General features: G+C 38.7%; 1 protein-coding gene across 2 annotated transcripts in view; it reads right to left on the bottom strand.

Moving 5' to 3' along the window:
• The window catches only part of LOC112486470 (ultraviolet-B receptor UVR8-like), a 165,997-nt gene that overhangs the window by 20,535 nt on the left and 127,053 nt on the right, over positions 1 to 18,409 (bottom strand). The window contains exon 6 of one of the 2 annotated variants that reach the window (XR_003048914.1): positions 17,568 to 17,710. The gene's annotated coding sequence lies outside the window, so the exon portion shown is untranslated. Of the gene's footprint in view, positions 1 to 13,205; positions 17,711 to 18,409 lie in introns of those variants that run through there. The other variant, XR_003048915.1, reaches the window with a different exon arrangement.

The raw sequence follows: 18,409 nt of genomic DNA, 5'->3' as shown, positions 1-18,409 counted from the left end.
GAAGAGAAAAAAGTAGAAGGGAGTAAGAGAGGGAGAAAGGAAGAGGAGTAGGAGAGAGAGAGATGGGGGTCGAGAGGGGGAGAGAAAAATCCATAATTGCTCTCATCGCCATATGATTTTCTGCAGGCAATTTTCAGGGAGCACACACTGACCTTTGCCTACTTAATTCCTGTGCAGTAAAGAAACAGAGAGATGATCACTGAGGCACATAATTAAACACTCATCGATACATGGATCCATGGGATGGGCAATGAATGCAAGCCATGGATGAAAGTACAATAGACATTACAGTCATTCTCACACACACACATACACTCCCACACACACACACACGCATGCATGTACTCTGACCTACATGCACGCACACGGAAGAAAACACATGCCCACACACTCATCATCATGGTGGTGGCATATGTTTCTATCTGGATGCAAAGTCGATGTGAAATGCATGGTGGGTAATGATGATATGAGGGTTTGAAGCTGCGTGCGGGATGAAGGAGCCCCATATGGCTCTCTCCGTCCGTGTCATTACCTTGTTACGCCTCTGACTCCCATTCAGAGAGAGAGGGAGAGGGAGAAAGAAAAAAAGATAGAGAAAAGAGGGAGAGAGAGGATCATCCAAGACCACGCTACATCTGAAATTGTCTGGGGTCAACAGTGCCATAATTACTTTAAAATGTCAGCTTGCAATAAAATACAACAGTTCATCTGGCAGAAAGCAAATTAGCTTTGACCATGCCGTAATTACCCTTTCCTGCAGAACCATTAGAAGAGATCAAATCTTCAGATTCTCTGTTTGAGGAAAGGCCATCAGAGTACACTTCACCTGACAAGGATGCACATTTGCCATTTTGCCAGGGGTAATTAATTGTCCTTATAATAGAAATTTTATATTAGACTTTGAAATGTGGAAAGGTGTAATAACCTGCCAGTTTTATCTTAACCATTTGCTGACATCCCTCTGCTCCTCGCTCCCAGGCCCATTCTTCCACCACGGTATTTGATTTTAGCAGCTGATTGATTTGTATGTTCAGATCTTTTGACTGAGGATCACATGATGATGCAACATCTAATATAAAGTTACTCATCTCCAGCAAGAGCTGCACTTTAACAGACTAGAGATCAGGGTCATGTAGGATTGTTTTTGCAATATTTCAAATACGAGGACAATCAGTTTGATATCTTTAAACCACATAACCAGGAAAGTTGTAAATACGTAATAACTCATTGCATAATATTTGTTTTGAACCTCAAGATTAATTTTCAACCAACCAAGTTTTACCAATTTTTTTTTTCCGTAAAATACATTACTTTTGACAGTTTTTGACTGTTCACTGATGTTAATTTTGCCAGTGAATTGAAGTTCAAATAAATTACTAGTTCACAAATGCATTTGCATTTATGCAAAGGTTTGAAAACCACGTGAATTTGTGAATTAGATGCCAACGCTGGACTTATTTAAATAGACATCCTACAAAGCAAAGCAAAGCAACATGATTCGAAGTCAGACCACACACCACATGCACAGGCTACATACAGAGTAAATACATATTTAATAGAATGCCAAATTATTTTTTATTAATAAACATAAATACAGTGTTCACAGACTTACTAATACTGTACATTATCCAGACCAAAATGCTGATGAATTTATAATTTAAAAAGGCTATAATTGTCCTGGCTTTGCTCAGGACCCTTAGAAGACCAATATTTTGATTTGCCCTAGTGATCAACATTGATCTACATGTAACCCATATGTTGCCTGTCCTTTAAGGGGTTCAAATCCCCATATCAGCAGATCAAATTCTGCATCACATTACTGCAATCAAATGAGAAAGTACTTTGTAAAACCCTTAGCAGTTTTTATTTTCAAATGTATCTATCTATGTATGTATTGTGTATCCTTTGTAACTGTGTGGTTGCAACTCTAAACTTACTTCATATGGAACATGGAACAAGTACTTCAATGTTTACAACTTGGGGGGGCTGATCTGCAGTAAAAACCCTGATTTAAATTTAAAAAAAGGTCAATCCCAACATGTTTATATTGCAGTAAATGTATAGTAGAACTATTATCTTTTCATTATCCATTTGTGCCAATACATATCTAATAAAATGTAACCTGTTTTATAACAGGTAAAATACATTATGATGCTTTAAAAGCTGTATGTCAATGTGATCAAATTCAAATGTGATAGTTGCAATTTAACTCACATTATTTAGATATTATTAATGTATTATTTTGATAAATCCCTTCTTTTTTTTCAATTCCTCAAAATAGGCTTAAATCCACATTTAGCACCTTGTGTCATAAAAACAGACATTATGTCTTTACAGCCAACATGATTGTATAGAGAGAAGGTTGTGGAAGATCTGTGTGTGGACAGAAGCCCATTCTATTGGGACTGTATATCCGGTAGCTTTGTGCCCTGTACTATGCTGCTGCGGTTCACTACTCCTGCTCCAGAATCTGAATCTCAGCTTATGAGCATTGTAACCTTATCAAATTAGCTGCGGGCCCCAGTCTGTCAGCCAGTGCTGGGCTGGCAGCCACCACCATGATTAGTCATATTGAATTATACATTCAGAGCATGTATGGCACCTTTCACATAAACACAATATAATACACATGCATATGCACGTTCGCATACACATGCATACACACAACACCAAAGACAGTGTTTTGAGAATGGCACAAACACAAACACACTGCGGGTACACACAGACAAAACACACACACACACACACTTATGTTTCTGTTTGGGTAGAGTAATGCAGATGTGCGTAAATAGGATTAAGTTCTACTGTCACACAGACCTCCAGATTGTGATTCTCACGCCTCTGACAGCTTGGCAAAGCACTAAGTCACCTAACGTTTGCCTTGACATGAAATCCAGACCCGGGCACAGATGAGGTTATCAGTTGGGGTGAGATGAGTGGGAGGGCAAGGCACCTAGTCCAATTCTAAGAACAGCTCTGGACTTAAATGGCTGTGGGGAGAGGGTGCAGAAGGAGCAAGACGCGGGGTATGACAAATGTCCAGTATAACTGCCACTGGCACAGCTGCCTGGATGGCTAACACTCACATCATGCCATCTTTACACATGTGTGAAACCTATCTGAAAGTAGCTGAAGGATAACAATCCTCTTCATTAAATTTATCTCTTGTGACATAAACTTTTAATATGTGCACCACCAGTGTGTATGGGACTTCCAGGGAGGCTTAAATGACTGCAACCTGTAATTACTGTTCCAGCGCTTGATTAGAATAATCTGATTGCAATTATTCAGTGACTTTAAAATACAAGCCTGGAGCTACAGAACAATAATTCAAGGGCAGTGATTGGGAACGTGTTTCTTTTTTGGCTATAAAATGACATTTTAATCGACACAGAGTGAAAGAGGTTCCCTGCTAAGGAGCCAGCTCCCTCAATTAAAGAGCATTTATGCAGTGAGGAGGAAGACGTTGTGCTGCGATGTGGAGTTAATCACCAGCCAGACACTTACACAGTTCTCACGGATCAGGGAACTAACCCTTCTAACGGGTAAATAGGCAGAAATGCAGCACTCTGGCTAGGCTGCACCGGATTCACACTCTCTCTCACATACACACACACACAGAATATTAAAAATGCCACCAATTACTGTACCATGCTGTTTCTTTTCTCTCAATTAATTTTGGGCTTGGAAGTCAGAGCCTAAAGGTGAAGGTTTGTATGATCCCTTGATTAAGGCTCAAAATATCAGGTCAAGATTCTCTCGTAGTCAGGCAAAACACCAGACCGACGTGTCAATTATCTCCCATATTCTACAGCAACAAAGCTAAATAATTGATTGCATTTAGTAGACCAACTCTAATGTGTCTCATCACTCTGAGCAGTCTGTGGTAGATTAATTAAAAAAGTAATATGACATGAGAGAGATGTGTGGCTCTGCTGGAAGTGATTCCATGGTCACAGGACAAATGTGGTCACCGTTATTTCTTTTAAGCTCATGAGTTACATCAATTTGGAAACATTTTAGTTTATTTAAAATACAAGCTAATCCAAAACAGAGAAGATTAAATTTGTGTAAAGATGAAAATACCTGCAACATAAGGAATATTTTGGGAAACAACTCGAATAGTAGGTTAAAGAGTTTAGACAACAAGATGAAAAACAGAGACAGTGTCCACCAAAGGTTGAAGGGCCCTCATTGTTTCCAACTTCACACTAAACTGTACAAGTCAAATTCAAAACATTTCTCTCTCAGTGAAAATTATAAAAACATGGCATTGAGTCTCACAGAGTGTGTGTGATTTGCCTGCCTGTGGTCTAAGTCTGTCTAAAATGTTTGATCTCTCGTGAAGAGAAGAATGAGTCGGTGGTGGCCAGGGACTGCTGGGCCATTCATATAATATGTTCTAGACTAAGAAAAACAATATGTAAGAGAAATGGAGTTGTGAACTTTTTCCTCTGTTGCAACATTTGGAGCGTGGTACATTGTTTGTTCATTTTATAGACAGACTAAGATTCAAACCAACAGAACTAAAAATAAATAAAAAATAATTTATCTTTAGAGAGTGAGGAAACCCTGCTGGAAACAAACTTTCCTCTTTGTTTCTCATGGCTCTGGTGTTTCTGTACATGTGTGCACACTTTAAATAGAAAGCCTCAATGTGAAATCCAAATGGACATTCATTATATTTTTGAGAGCTCTGTTGTCATCACCCTGGATGATTCTGTTTCCTAATTGACTCTACAATATTAACAAATGCTCCACCAAGGGAGCATTAATCAGTATTACTCTTCCTTAACCTCAGTAAGTGGCACAATAAGAGACGAGCCCTCTCTAATCAGCTTTATTGTGTTATATCACCTCCACTCTAACTGTATCACCCAGAGTTCAAAGACCTCACACTGCACGTTATTGCTGAAACCATCTTTAATCAGCGACATTGGTCTTTGTTAGATCACGGAGGTCTGCGTTGTAATGAAAACGCCAGCTAGCTCTGATAGCAACCTAATTGGGAGATAATGAGCCAATAACATCAATGGCTAATGACAGACAGAGTCTAAGTCACACCCCCCTCAGGCCACACAGAGGCTCATTCGTCGCTGATGGAGTACGTAGCTGCAGAGTCTGACAGTGCTAGACTGCGCTCTGTACAAACAGGCTGTCCAGACAGCTTTATTATCGCTAATGAAAGGTGATGGTGACGTTTAAAAAATGTTTACAGTGGAGTCCAGACGAAGAAAACACAAGCAAACACTCAGTGGTGTTTTTTTTTTTTTTTTTTTAGAACACTGGGTTCCTCTCTGCTCATTGTTAGCCTTACTTTTAATTAAGAAACAATTCACAAGTTGCAAAAAATAATTATAAATTATTATGTGCATTTTGTCAAACTGACAGCTAAAGCAATTTATAAGTGACTGGTTGTAGCTAGGGATTCACTTCTGATTCAATCCCGATATTTTGGATTTGGGGGTCGGCCAATACTGATACTATTCCGATACTATTGCTTTAATATTATTATTATGTATTTCCCAAAAGGCACCTTGAGGTTAGTTTAAGGTCAGAAACAGAAGTCAAAAATACAGGGAACCATGTTAACAGGAAAAACCCCATCCTTAAAACAAATATGCAACTGTATGGGTTTGAAATTGAACATTTTATTATGTGTAAGTAAGTAAACATCTTACAACAACGTGTGCATCTGCCTGTGCACACACACCCTTATTCAATTCATTGCTGGCTACATTGAGAGTAAATCAACATGAAGTTCAGCAGGCAGGAAACATTAATAATTGGAGCATTAATAAAATAGGGGGCCTCGCCTGTCCTTGTATTCCACGGTCATGACTGGAATAAAGTTCAGCTCAGACGTGTTTTGCCGGTTGGATAGGATGACCTACATTAATATGTAAAAATGTTCTTTATTTTTCTGTGAGAAATCATTTGTTATAATATGTCTTTTAGCTACAGACAAACACTTTTTTACTTCTGTATTCAATTTTGCACTTTTACACATGTATGGGACACATTCGAGTTTTAATTTTCAATAAAATGTAAATTTTCAAAACTCATGTCAACAAATATCTTAGAAATGTTCTTTAGTTTGTGACAAGAACATGCTAAAAGAGAGTGTACATAACAATAATAATAAGTTATTACTAAAAAGTAACAGCATTATAGCATTACCTAATATAAACCAAAAGAGTAAGTTATTAAATTACATTTCAGCATTAATTTAACTGTAAACATTTAAATAAATTGAAATAATATTAAATACACTACACTTTTAAAGCAGGTGTTTGACAGGAAAAGTGAGAACAGAATATTTAATTTTTCTTTTGTATTTAAACATTCTTTTTGTTTGGAAAACTAAAAAAGGAAACAGAGTGAGATCAAAACCTGTTCCAGAGGTCCATTCATTTCAGAAGGTATTACATTGAGTTTAGTTAAAAACATAATGTTTGCACTGGATCCAAAATAGTTGGAAAGCAGTCAACAAAAAAGATAACACAGCTCAATGCTTGGCATTATGATGTTGTCAAAGGATTTTGAGAGACATTTCATAACATTTTTAATTTTCTAAATTCAAATCCCTTTTGTAATTTTAAAATTTGACTTGGGATTGTATTTACATGCATCCTTACAAAACTTAAAACAACAACTGTTTTTACATTAAGTAAACTGAAAGTTAAAAATCCCAACTCTGTAGCCAGGTGACGTAGGAGCACCTGAAGATCTCAACATTTTGCAAATTGTAGATCCAAAAAGAAAGAAAGAGAATTAAAAACACAGAAGATGTTTTTTTTTTTCTGAAAATGCTTATTAAGCAAAAGACACAGAAAGATGAAAATGAGGAAAATGGCTTTGTCTTTTGGAGTAGCGCGTTGAACTTGCACTAATATCATAAGCTGCACCCTCTTCTCTTTTACTTCCAAAACTTTGCTGAGCAAACTTTTTCTGCCAACTCCTCTATGGCTGAGTGAAATTCATCATTATCACCGGTGGATCAAAAATGGAGAGGGGGTAGAAAATGACAGATACAGCAGAAGCAAAGAGGGAGAAAGGTGGGTGGAGATGATGTGGGGAGTGCGGATACAGAGAGATTGGGAGCAGACAATGAGCAATGATGGTGGTGTGTGTGTGTGTGTTAGAGGGAAAAACAGAGAGGTCCTTGAAGTAGACCCTGGAAGCCGGGGACCAGCTGGACTCACAGTACTCCCTGCTGCTTCTGTCTGCCCTACCAATCCCCAAATCCCTTTCCTCCTTTCCAAAAGTTCATCCTTCCTCGCACTCTCCTTCTTTTGCATTTCTTCATTTCCCCTCCTTTTTCTTTAAAGAGCAAGAACAATGTATGGAACCTTCAAAATGCATTTCACTGACCATAACCATTTCCATTGAATAAAAAGAACGAACCTCTTTTCAAATTGTAATCTTAACCCTGACTGTAGGGTTAGGGTTACAATTTGTATGAAAAACAACAAAGTATGAAAACAACAGTATGAAAACAACAAAGCGCTAAGAACAAATACTTCTTATTGATACTTTCATTCTTCAGAAAGCTTGAACTCTTAACCACTGCAGCACATGTCAGGGTCTTCTATTCAAAACAATGGACTCCACTGTAGTAGAAGGCTGTAAATCTTTTACTGTAAGTTTGGCAGAAGCCCTGTAACATCAGCCGTTTTTCTGTTTTTTCACTGTGATTTTCCCTGGACAAATGACTTCTTTGGCTGCTATATGACTGACATAATCTCAGGGATTAATCAGTACCAGAATTAGATGATCTGATGCCAACAACACCTTGAGGAAGGTGTTAAAATTTACAAATTATAAATATTAATATTTATAATATATTAAATATTTACATTGTTAATATATTTTGAGTATTTTAAATCACAAATATTGACACCTGCAAAGTGAATTCAGAATTAAATGTTTTTTGTTTGTTTCACATATTTACTTAAAAAAATCTCTGTAAATTAAAAAAGTAATGCACGTCTGTTGAGTTTTTGTCATATTTGGGAAAAAAAAAAACACATATAAATATATTTAGATTTATATGCACTGCATAAAACTGCATGTTGAACAATTGTTTTGTCATTAACCATCTCAGTATTCTTTTACAACTTAGTGAGGCAATTTAGCACTTTTTTGCTTGGGAAATTTTACCCACATTTAAAATTCACTCAATTAAAATGTATAACAATAATGCAATAAAAATCATTATTGCCTGTTGGTATTTATCGAACATGCAATACCCAGATACTGTCCCAAATATCCACTGGTAGTAATGTTGTTTCTGTTTACTTTCCAGCCTCCTCCTGAACAGATTTTCATGTAAATTCTCTGGAGATAACGCTCATATATTGTGAAATGATCTACTCTCAGCTACAGGTCCAGAAGAGATAACAAGGGTTTCGCTGAGTCTACGTCCAACAATGTAACCTGCATGACCAAAATGAGCAAATACCTTCAGCTAACACGGTTAAGTCTGACCTGACTGTGCAAGCAGCTAATGTGCTACAAACCTCCTTTGGCCTATGGCCCCAATTTGCTATGCCTGAGCAGGTTGGTGAAGCTGTGAGACCCTTTTATTATACAATGGTCAGACTTCACAACAGTAAATGCCAAGGAAAATAAAGTAACAAGAGGAACGGTGAGAAGAACAAAATGATAAAAAGTGACCCTAATGTACCAGATCAAATATATACAGTATATATAAACCCTACTTGGCATGCACAATCCTCCCTGTAAGAGATTCAGAGAATAAAGACAGTAATCTAGTGGCTAGCGTTCAGCCAGATCCTCTATACTTTTAATTAAAACTGTCAATCTTAAACCAAATTATCTACAACAGACTTTCTTTCTACTCATCATCAAGTAAGGTGCTTCCTACAACAGGGGCAGCAAGTTTCAGTTTTTTCAGAACAAAAAAAGACGAGAATACACACTGATCTTTCACAAGCCTGTTGTGGTGAATATTTTTCTTCTCCCACTTGCCTCATTAAATACACCTCAACCACAGAGCTGGTTGACATTTAATATTGATATTTAACTTTTTAAGTGGTGTATAATGCAGCCTTGTTCCATTAATGTTTTAGATTTGAGATACTTTTCCTTAGTAGTGACATTTATCAATTTTGCACTGAGCTTTTATCAGTAGTGTATGTGCATTTGCCTTTGCATGTGGTTTTGATAAATACATTCTGCCGCACATTTGCGATGCTGCTGTTCTCTGATAGACAGACAGGTTTTCACATTTATTAGTGAGGACGTGGAAAGACAAAGGAATAAAGTTTTTTTTTTTCTTTCCTGGAAAAGAGGAAAAAAGCAAAACACTGTGTCTAAAACTCAGACACTGTTAACACGGGTTTTGTCGGCCTGGACCCTTAGAAATGTTGGTTTTAATGCGACGACCAGGAATGGAAAATATTTGTTTTGCATGTGAATGTTGGAAAATGAGGTACAGAGAGAACAGCCTAGCAGTGTGTATATACTGTGCTGTGAAACCCCAAATAATGCAATAGTTATTAGAGGAGTGGAAAAACCTAATAAAACCCTCAGAGTGATTGGCTAACGGCAGAAAACTTGTTATTCTACTTTTTGGAGGCGATAAATCAGCGCTTGTTATGTGGACTTGTCAAGTAAAAAAAGGGCTTTGAAAACTCATAAGCTGTTTATGTGAAACAAGCAGTTAAAGTTGAACACATTTGGCCTAAGAATGGAATCAGCACGGCCTTACATTCAGTTAAGTGTAGCGTTTGCCAGTCTCATTGAAACTGTAATCTATTGCTTGTCATTTGGTAAAAATACAGTTTCTTAGTATAATTTCATTGAACTGTACATACACAATAATGTGATCCTGTTTTGTTTCATGTGCAGCAAAAGTCTGTATGATGTCAGGACCTCAAGAAAACGTTTGCTATATACCCGGCAATTAAATGTGACCTTCTATGTTAATGGCTCTATTTCTGCAGAGAATGAGCATAGGATTCATGCCACTGTGGTAAAAAGGTCCAGACTCAGGGGAGAAAAAAAATCTCAACAACTTTAAAAAAGGAGCCGTCCGTGACTGCCAATGCTGTAAACCTGTAGGGAGTTGCCCCCTAACACTTAGCTCTAAAAAAACCAAGTCTCACCTTCTTAAACTCTAAGGAATTTCAAAAGCTGAAAACCCCGTCCTTCCTGTATCCCACATTTGGGATACAGTTCAAGACAAGAGAGACACAGGGACAAAGAGATGTTTGAGGAGGGCAGGGAAAAGAGGATGAAGAATTATTCCTGGACCCGAAGATTCTTTTTGGGTTTTTTAAATTTGGATTTAGAGAGCAGTGTCTGGCAATGTGCAGGGTCAAGCCCTGCAGGCCTGGAGCTGGAGCAGCCATCTTGGCAGCAATTCCTTAGGAGCAGCAAAAGGGGAGGTGGGATCACTTTACAAGATACATCAGTCTGCTGGGACCCTTCATTTCCTCTTTCCCAGTGTTGTACTAATGCAACTTGTATTTTTCATTGGTAGGGCTTTTTATCTTTGATCAGTAATATATACTGCACAGTCGACAAGCAGTGTAAACATCCCACATAATTTGGAGCAGAAATCATTACTTCCTGCTGTTATATTTTGCTATTAAGATGATGACACTCAGAAGGGAATGGGTAATCCAGCACCTCCCCTCCTCTGCTCCTCTGCTTCTCTTCCCACACTCAAGGACAGCTCAGCTCTCCCTTCCTCTTCTTGTGAATATTTTTAGAATCTGGAGGATCAACTTTGGTTTGGAAGCATTTTCAATAAACACATGAATTCAAATAATCATTGTGACATTTTCCCTTGCTTCTCTAATTTCCATGTTTCACATCCACAGCATCATTCTCCCTCTAGTGGGCCTCCTGTCTGACAATCCATGAGAAGTTAAATAAATGACCAGTAGGGTTAATTCTTCAAGGACAAGCACGTTGATCACATGTGACTTCAGTGTGCGATAAGAAGCCCAATGAAAACTGCAGCCCATCCACATATATCTGGTTCCTTACCGGGTGACAATGCAGCATTATTACGAAATTTTGCTGGCCTATAACAAAACAAAAATACATTCATCTTGATACCTGAAAGACCAGAACGACAGAGCACTGACCAAAACTAACCTGATTTTGGTTAGTTATGATGAAGAAAACCAGTGGCCGATCAGAGAGACAGTGAACCCGACTCATCTGGAATAAGTTTGTACGTCTCTTCCGTACATGCTGAAACCCAATATTCATATCAGATCTGAATGCCGTGCAGTCATAATAGTTGAATATTCATTCTGGTGCAAACGGAAGACAAACATTCCCGTCCTTAATGACATCTCCTGGGAGGAAGTTCATTACACCAAGGTTTGTTACACAACGAACCCCTGTCACTTTGAGGGGTCAGAGGAGGTTCACACTGCTAACATTAGTGCAAAAAAAAAAACAAAAACAGCCCAGTGGCAACTAGGTTAGTGACACCTTCTGCATGTGAAGTAACAACTTTAAAAAAGAACATCCGTTCTGCAGGTAGACGCGACAGGACTGGCCTACTTTGTGCCAAGCTGCAAAACAACACAGTGAGGTTTAATTGGATCAAGCCAAAATGGGTTATCTGTGTGCCACTCTTTCTAACAAGTTTACAGTAATCAATAATTACTCTACTATTCAAGACAATGCAATAGAGTAAAACACATCAATACAGCAGAGGGCAAAACAAGAGGAACCTTAGAACATTTTTTGTTCTAGCTACAGCTTCTCATGCAAATGTTTGCGGCATCCTCAGATGTGATGTTGCTCTGGAGCGAGTTTGGTCCACAGTACTTTCCACAGATTTTCAATGAGATCTGGTCAGGGGATTGTGGAGGCCCTTGTAAACACTGACTTTGGATAGAACTTCACTAAGAACTTTGATTCAGGTCATTGTCTCTTTGGAATAAAGAACAACAACCATCCAGTTCACTGTGCATTATGAAAATTGAAGAAAAAAAAATCTGTTTTCTATTTTTTTTTCTTACTTTTTCCCTTCACTTTTGCAAAATGCCCACTCTGAGGTGCACTGAAGGATCTCAGTGTTACTTTATTAGGAGTATTAGGAGTAAGTAATGAGGTATTTTTTTCAAGTAACCTCCTGCTTTTTATAGTTGATCATTTTTAATTTGTAAGCGGAACATTTTATCTCTTTACCGCTGTTGACTAGACTACAATAGAAACTATTGTTTCTTTACACAGATATCGCACATTTACATACATTTTGTTGCTTAAAATGAGTTACATTTTCTCATTTAGATTTTTTTCTGAATATATATATATATATATTTATGCTCTATATATACTATATAATACATTTTTAATAAAAAAAAATGTTTGCTGTTTTCTTTGCAATTTCACTCATTAAGAAATTAGAACTTGGTAATTACATGTGTGGGTGTGTGTGCCTGTTTGAGAGTACTTTATGTGCCGTTGTGTGTCAGCGGATGTCAAAAAAAGGAGCTTCGTCTTTACAGAATAATATACTGGAGGGTAAAAAAAAGAAAAGAACTAAATTTTAATACTACAGTTCCAGGTGTGTATGGTTCCATGTGTGTGTCTGACAGTGGGAAACAACACAGTAGCTGTAGATTTTCACACTTTTCTGTGTGCACTGATTGATGGTTGCTGTCCATACAGGCCTACATTTGAGTGGATTGGAGTCATAGCACATGAGCAAACACAAGACGGAAGACTGAGAAACTCTCCTCTACAAAGAACAGACTCTCTACTACACACACACACACACTGCCAGGATTTGCACACACACACACACCACACCCACTGATCCACTTCCCTACCTCCAGCGCTTGAAGATCTACCTGCCAGCTGCTGCCAGTCGCGGGGAAAAGATGGGCTTTGTTGGTTTTGTGAAACCCACGACAAGACCCCCCTGGAGACCACGGGTCTCCAGCAGCACAAGCCTCAGCTCCATCCACTCCGCCGCACAGGCAATCTGTTTTCTATATTACCAGTTTGTATCACTGTACTATGCACTATAGAACAGCAATTGAGCAGGAAATTAAGTTAGGGGATCGGTATTTGGCAGAAGAGAACGAGCTGGTGTGGTCTCCCCTCTCCACATACAAGGATCATTAACTATCACACCAGTTCCTTGATAAATTTCCTCCTCTACTCCTCTCCCTCTCTCCTTCATCTGTTCTCATAAACTCACTTCCCTTTCTTTCTTTCTTTCTTTCTTTTGTCCCTCCCTTTCTCTCTCTCTCTCTCTCTCTCTCTCTCTCATCTTGCTGGATTTATAGTGAGTATGAAACAAAACATCCTAATGGATGTTTGAACAGCTTGAGTTGTGTCGGCCTGGGAACTACCTCCCTGTGACAGGGAGCTCTGGCAGGGAATTGAGACCATTACGGAGGGAAAATAGGGGGTTTTCTTTTTTATTTTTTATTATTCTTTTTCTCTTTGTTTATTTCTTTTTCTCTCTTTCTCTCTCTCTTTGTGTCCTTCAGTGCACACACCCCCCTCCCTCAACTGTCTATTTTCTCTCATTATTTCTTTGTGGAAACAAACAGAGGATAGAGACTTGTGCAGGGAACTTTTTGCCCCTTTCTCCTCTTTTCCCCCTTCTGTCTTCCTTCTCTTTTCCCCTGTTCCTCCACATTTCACATGTGCAACCGCTTATGATGTTTTTCTATGAGCAATTACAAAAAGTTAGTACGTAATAAAGTTCAAGACAGAGCGTACTTGAGCTAGGTTAGCAACATGGGGTTTTCTAAAATATAAAACTTTGACTGAAGCAGTGATTGTTCTGTTAAAATTGCCACACACACACACACACACACACACACAAAGAAACAGTACACACACATCTTTTCATTTCCTATGTGAGTCTTTGGTTCTATCAATTTCTTTTCTTACTCAAAATGACTTTTGTTACTTTTATTAACTTCTTAATCGTCATACTCATTATCAAACCAATAATTACCATATAGTCCAAATTACATTTTGGTTAATTTTGGGTCTTTCCAGTGCCCCAGATTTCATTTTATTAATGGGATGTATATTCATGAAGGACATTGAGCCTCCACTTTATATTTATGGGAAAATCCTAATTTGTCAAGTTTGAACAGACTTGAGTGGACGACAACCTACTTTTATAGAGACATTCATTTTCAAAGTTTAATTCTAATGCTTCTTACATCTTAAGTTGTATCTGACTAGAACTAAAACATTCATGTAAAATTAAAGCATTAATAATAAACACTCAGTAGTAGTGACCAAATTGTCCTAAAAGTCCTAAAAAAATAAACACAAATACAGCATAAGACATATAATCAAATCTGTTAATATCCACAACCGCACAAATAGAGAGGGAAAATGCAGACATTATTCCACAGACGGATTTGTGACATTCAGTGTCCATGTATACACGTGCATTGGTCATGTTCATCGGATCCAGTCTGAGAGATAAGGCACCAAAAAGGAATAAATCCCTCCTGAAACCGTCTTGATGGACAGACAGGCCAACATTAACAATGTTGTGATTTGTGAGAGACTAGCAGCTGATGGAAAGATACCCTGGCATTTTGCTGTGTTAAAAAGTGGCCCTTAAAGATTTCACACTTTCAGTTTCTTTGAATTATCTGCCATCTTCAGCCTGTCACTCAGTCCGACACTCTCTCACTGCAAGGCCCCATGTGCTTCGTTACGGACAAAGCAATGTGTGCACGATACAAGAAAAGCCTGATAAAACATTAGTCAAACAACCTGACATATAACTGTAGGCCTACTCACACAGAGGGAGGTTGGCTCAAGGGGCACGTTTTGGCTGGAACATTAAAATTACAAAACAAGCACCCTAACTAGAAAAGGATTCTACAATACAAGTTTGAAAACAAGAAGAAAAAGACATATTTGTTTCCCTAGATGATTGTTAAAAAAAAAAAAAAAATCTAAATTGATAGCTAAAACACATCGAAAAAAAAAAAACCCTGACAAGGGTAGGTTTAACAGGGACTATTTTCTTACTTACACATTTTTATTTATTTATTTTTTAACAGCAGGATGCCTGTCAGGACTGCAGACAGGCCAGAAAGGAATATCCACTCACCTATGCGACAATTCCTCAGAAAATACTGCAGGAATAATGGCAATAATAATATTGTAATAATAATATATATTAAAAGTATTATTCATTCTTAAGAAGACTGAGCCTTTGTTGAATGTTTTTTTCCCATAATACCAATAGTAATGACCAGTAAGATCTCTCCCAACATTTTGTGTTGAGTGTTGAAGGCACTTTTTCATATTTACCTCATTAAATTATTATATTTTTTAAAAGTTTACAAAAACTTATGTCATTCTTTCAACGATGCATTCACATTCACTTTTACTTCTTTATCTCCTGTATGTGTCTACATCAAAAGAGAATGATCTCAGTTTATGATTTCCACAAATCTATATAAAACAAACATTGACAAAAATGTGTGCAACAGAGAGCCTCTATTGGAATGTGTTAAAGTCTTTGTGAATTTGCAGTGACAGCCAAGGTTGTTACGGTGTGACACTGAACCCATTGACCATCCGATCTTTACTGCTCTGATTTGCTCAGTGCTCCAGACGGGCCGTGATAGAAATATCACAACACCCCATTACCCTCAGCATCGCTACGTAGTGCACAGTCCCTGCTTTCCATGAATTATTAAAAGACGATAGATTATGCTGCAAAGCTGAAGTCTGAAGGTACGGCAGAGATGCAGCGGAGTCCAGACAGTTACAATAGGGTTTTGGTTTTTTTTTTGGTTGTTTTTTACAGCAAGGCATTTTCAAGGTTTAAGTCTGATTACTGAATCTGGCCCTTTGGTGCACTACGAAAATAGAACCAAACAGAAACTTCTGGTGGGATTTGGGACATGTTTGTGTACATGGACTGCTGCAGAGGATAAAATGGGGGGGTTGAAGGGCAAAGTGTCAGGGCTTGTCTGACATGAGGCCTGGTGGGTTGGCTGGAAGGTTGGTTTGCTGTCGAGATGGTTGGATGGATACAGTAAAGCCGAAGTCTGGCAAACCTCACACACTCTCTCCTTCTCTCTCACTCACTCGGTGTCCTCTCTCTCTCTTTCCCCTCCGTTCCTCCCTGGAGTGACGGGCTGAGACATTAAGACAGGCGTTTTAATTAACTGTGCCACTCTTCCACCTGCTGCCCTCAATATGCTCCGGCCCAGGCAAGCTGTCTCTCATACCACTGACTCTCCGGCAACCCCTTTTTTGCTCTGTCTTTCATGTCTTTTTATATTATTCCTACTCTTTCTCCTTGGATCAACAATTCTTTTTTTAAATCTCACTTTCTTCGAAATTTTACAAAACTGTACACTTTATCAGTCTGACTTTTTTCCTTTTTTATCTCTAAGGAAAAGCACAGAAGAAGATAAAAAGATTGTTTCAAGCTCATTTAACAGACTCAGCCATTTTTTTCTACTTTTTTGGAACTTGAAGAGAATTAATTTCTACATGTGTCCTGTTCCACTGACCCTCTAACTTCCCCACAATGCATACGCACAGACACATAACACACACCAGACACACACACACTTTAAATCTATCTAATTCAGTTCTGCTCGACATTCATCAGTCTATTCATTAAGGCCTGATTGGAGATGGGTATTTCTGTTCCCTTATGACAAAATGGAGCTGCAGAGATCAAACCAGAGACATCACAGGGCTTTAGGAGAGCAACCTGCAACACACGGGAGCGCTATGTGCCCATAAATGTTTGCATTAATATGTGTAGATGGTATTCCTGGCCATTTAAGGATCTGGTTCCTTGAGGTGACTTCTATTGTTTAATCATCAGGATCATAAATTGAGAATTAATTCAAACAAACAACCAAGCAACAAATTATCCACTTTTAGCACTCAACTTAAATTGTACAACACCTTTAATGGGGTTAATAATACACGCATTAGCAACATGGGGAAAAAAACTTCACAAAGTGTTGTATTAAAAGGATTAATGTCCTTCCTTCAGAATCAAAGCCAGGTCTTGGAGATACAGTTAAAACTAACAAATAGTTTCATGGCTCTGGCTTAGTGATGGGGCCTCAGTCTCAGGAACACTACAGTAAGAAGACAGCAACTGGAGCCAATATATCAGCCTGGCAGAAAAGGAGGCATTCATCTGCTGAGTAAGGAGAGGTGACTTTGAAGTTCTCAGCACTGAGGTGAAAGAGCAGCTGTGGCCTCAACCTCTGTGTTTATGTAGCCGCACTAGCCCTGGGAGAACTCTTAATGAATGATGTAGATAGATGGACGACAAGGCTAAAAGCACACACTCACACGTCTGTGTGAGGGCCAAGACACACACCGAGGATTTGGGCATATTTCATTTGCGGGTCGTGGACATGTCAGCATGTACGGTGCGATGGGAACATGTACAGTACTCCACTCAACGTCTGCACAGGACGGCACAGAGAATCCATGAAGCAGCAGGCGTCAGCCACTGCTAGCTTTAATAACTGTAATAGAAGCCGTGCCTCGCACCGACTCGCAGCGGTGGGTTTCAAACGTGCGCAGGGACTCACCTGTCAGAAGCGTGCTATGCCAACAACCCCCAGCGATCTCGCGCACTTGTGAGATTGGTAGCGGCACCTCCTCTGGCAACAGGATGTTTTCTTCATGTCCCCACATGCACGTCCACAGCTCCACTGAAACATCCTGCCGTCACCTGCACATCAGCAGAGTGGAAAACAAACAAGATTAGAACTAAAGCCAAAGAAGCAAACACATAGTAATTAAGGATTTCTGCACAAATATACAAAAATGATCTGCAAAAACAACAAAAACATGTTAGCACATTTAATTCCAAGCCACAGAGTCTGACAATTAATTAATTTCAGAACACTTTTTTTTTCATTAATTGACAGTAAATAAGGGTGTGTCATCCCAAGCACTTCTAGAGGAGCATGTTGTCCTTGTTTTGCTGCTGCTGATGCTAATGCTACAGTTGCTGCATTGGGCCTCTGGTGATAAATTATGGATGCAACGCAAAAGCTGTAAAATTTGTTGTATCTTCTATTATCTTCATGTTAAAGGCCACAAAAGCTCTTCAGTGAAGTCAGCCATTAAGAAATGACAGGTATTGCTATCAGGCTTCTTTATAGCCTATTACCTGCAATGACAGCAGCTGCTGCTGCACCACTGTGCGGCCTATCACATTATTTGCAGCTAAAGTCAGCTACTGTGTCATTTCGCCTCATTTTCTTGACAGTGCTATCATAAATCCATTGGGCTGCAGGGGAAACTGTCGACTACCTAGATTATCTTCATAGCCTGAATGAATTCTGAAATGTATGTAACAGGCAATGACTGTTATGGATCAGGGGCCAGGGCGGGATTCTTACTAACTCACTCTCTTTCTTTTCTT

Source organism: Cynoglossus semilaevis, chromosome Z (assembly GCF_000523025.1).
Source record: "Cynoglossus semilaevis isolate Cse_v1.0 chromosome Z, Cse_v1.0, whole genome shotgun sequence".
In the NCBI taxonomy this organism is placed as follows: domain Eukaryota; kingdom Metazoa; phylum Chordata; class Actinopteri; order Pleuronectiformes; family Cynoglossidae; genus Cynoglossus; species Cynoglossus semilaevis.
The sequence above is the reverse complement of the archived record's forward strand: the minus strand, read 5'-3'. Positions and strand labels throughout refer to the sequence as shown.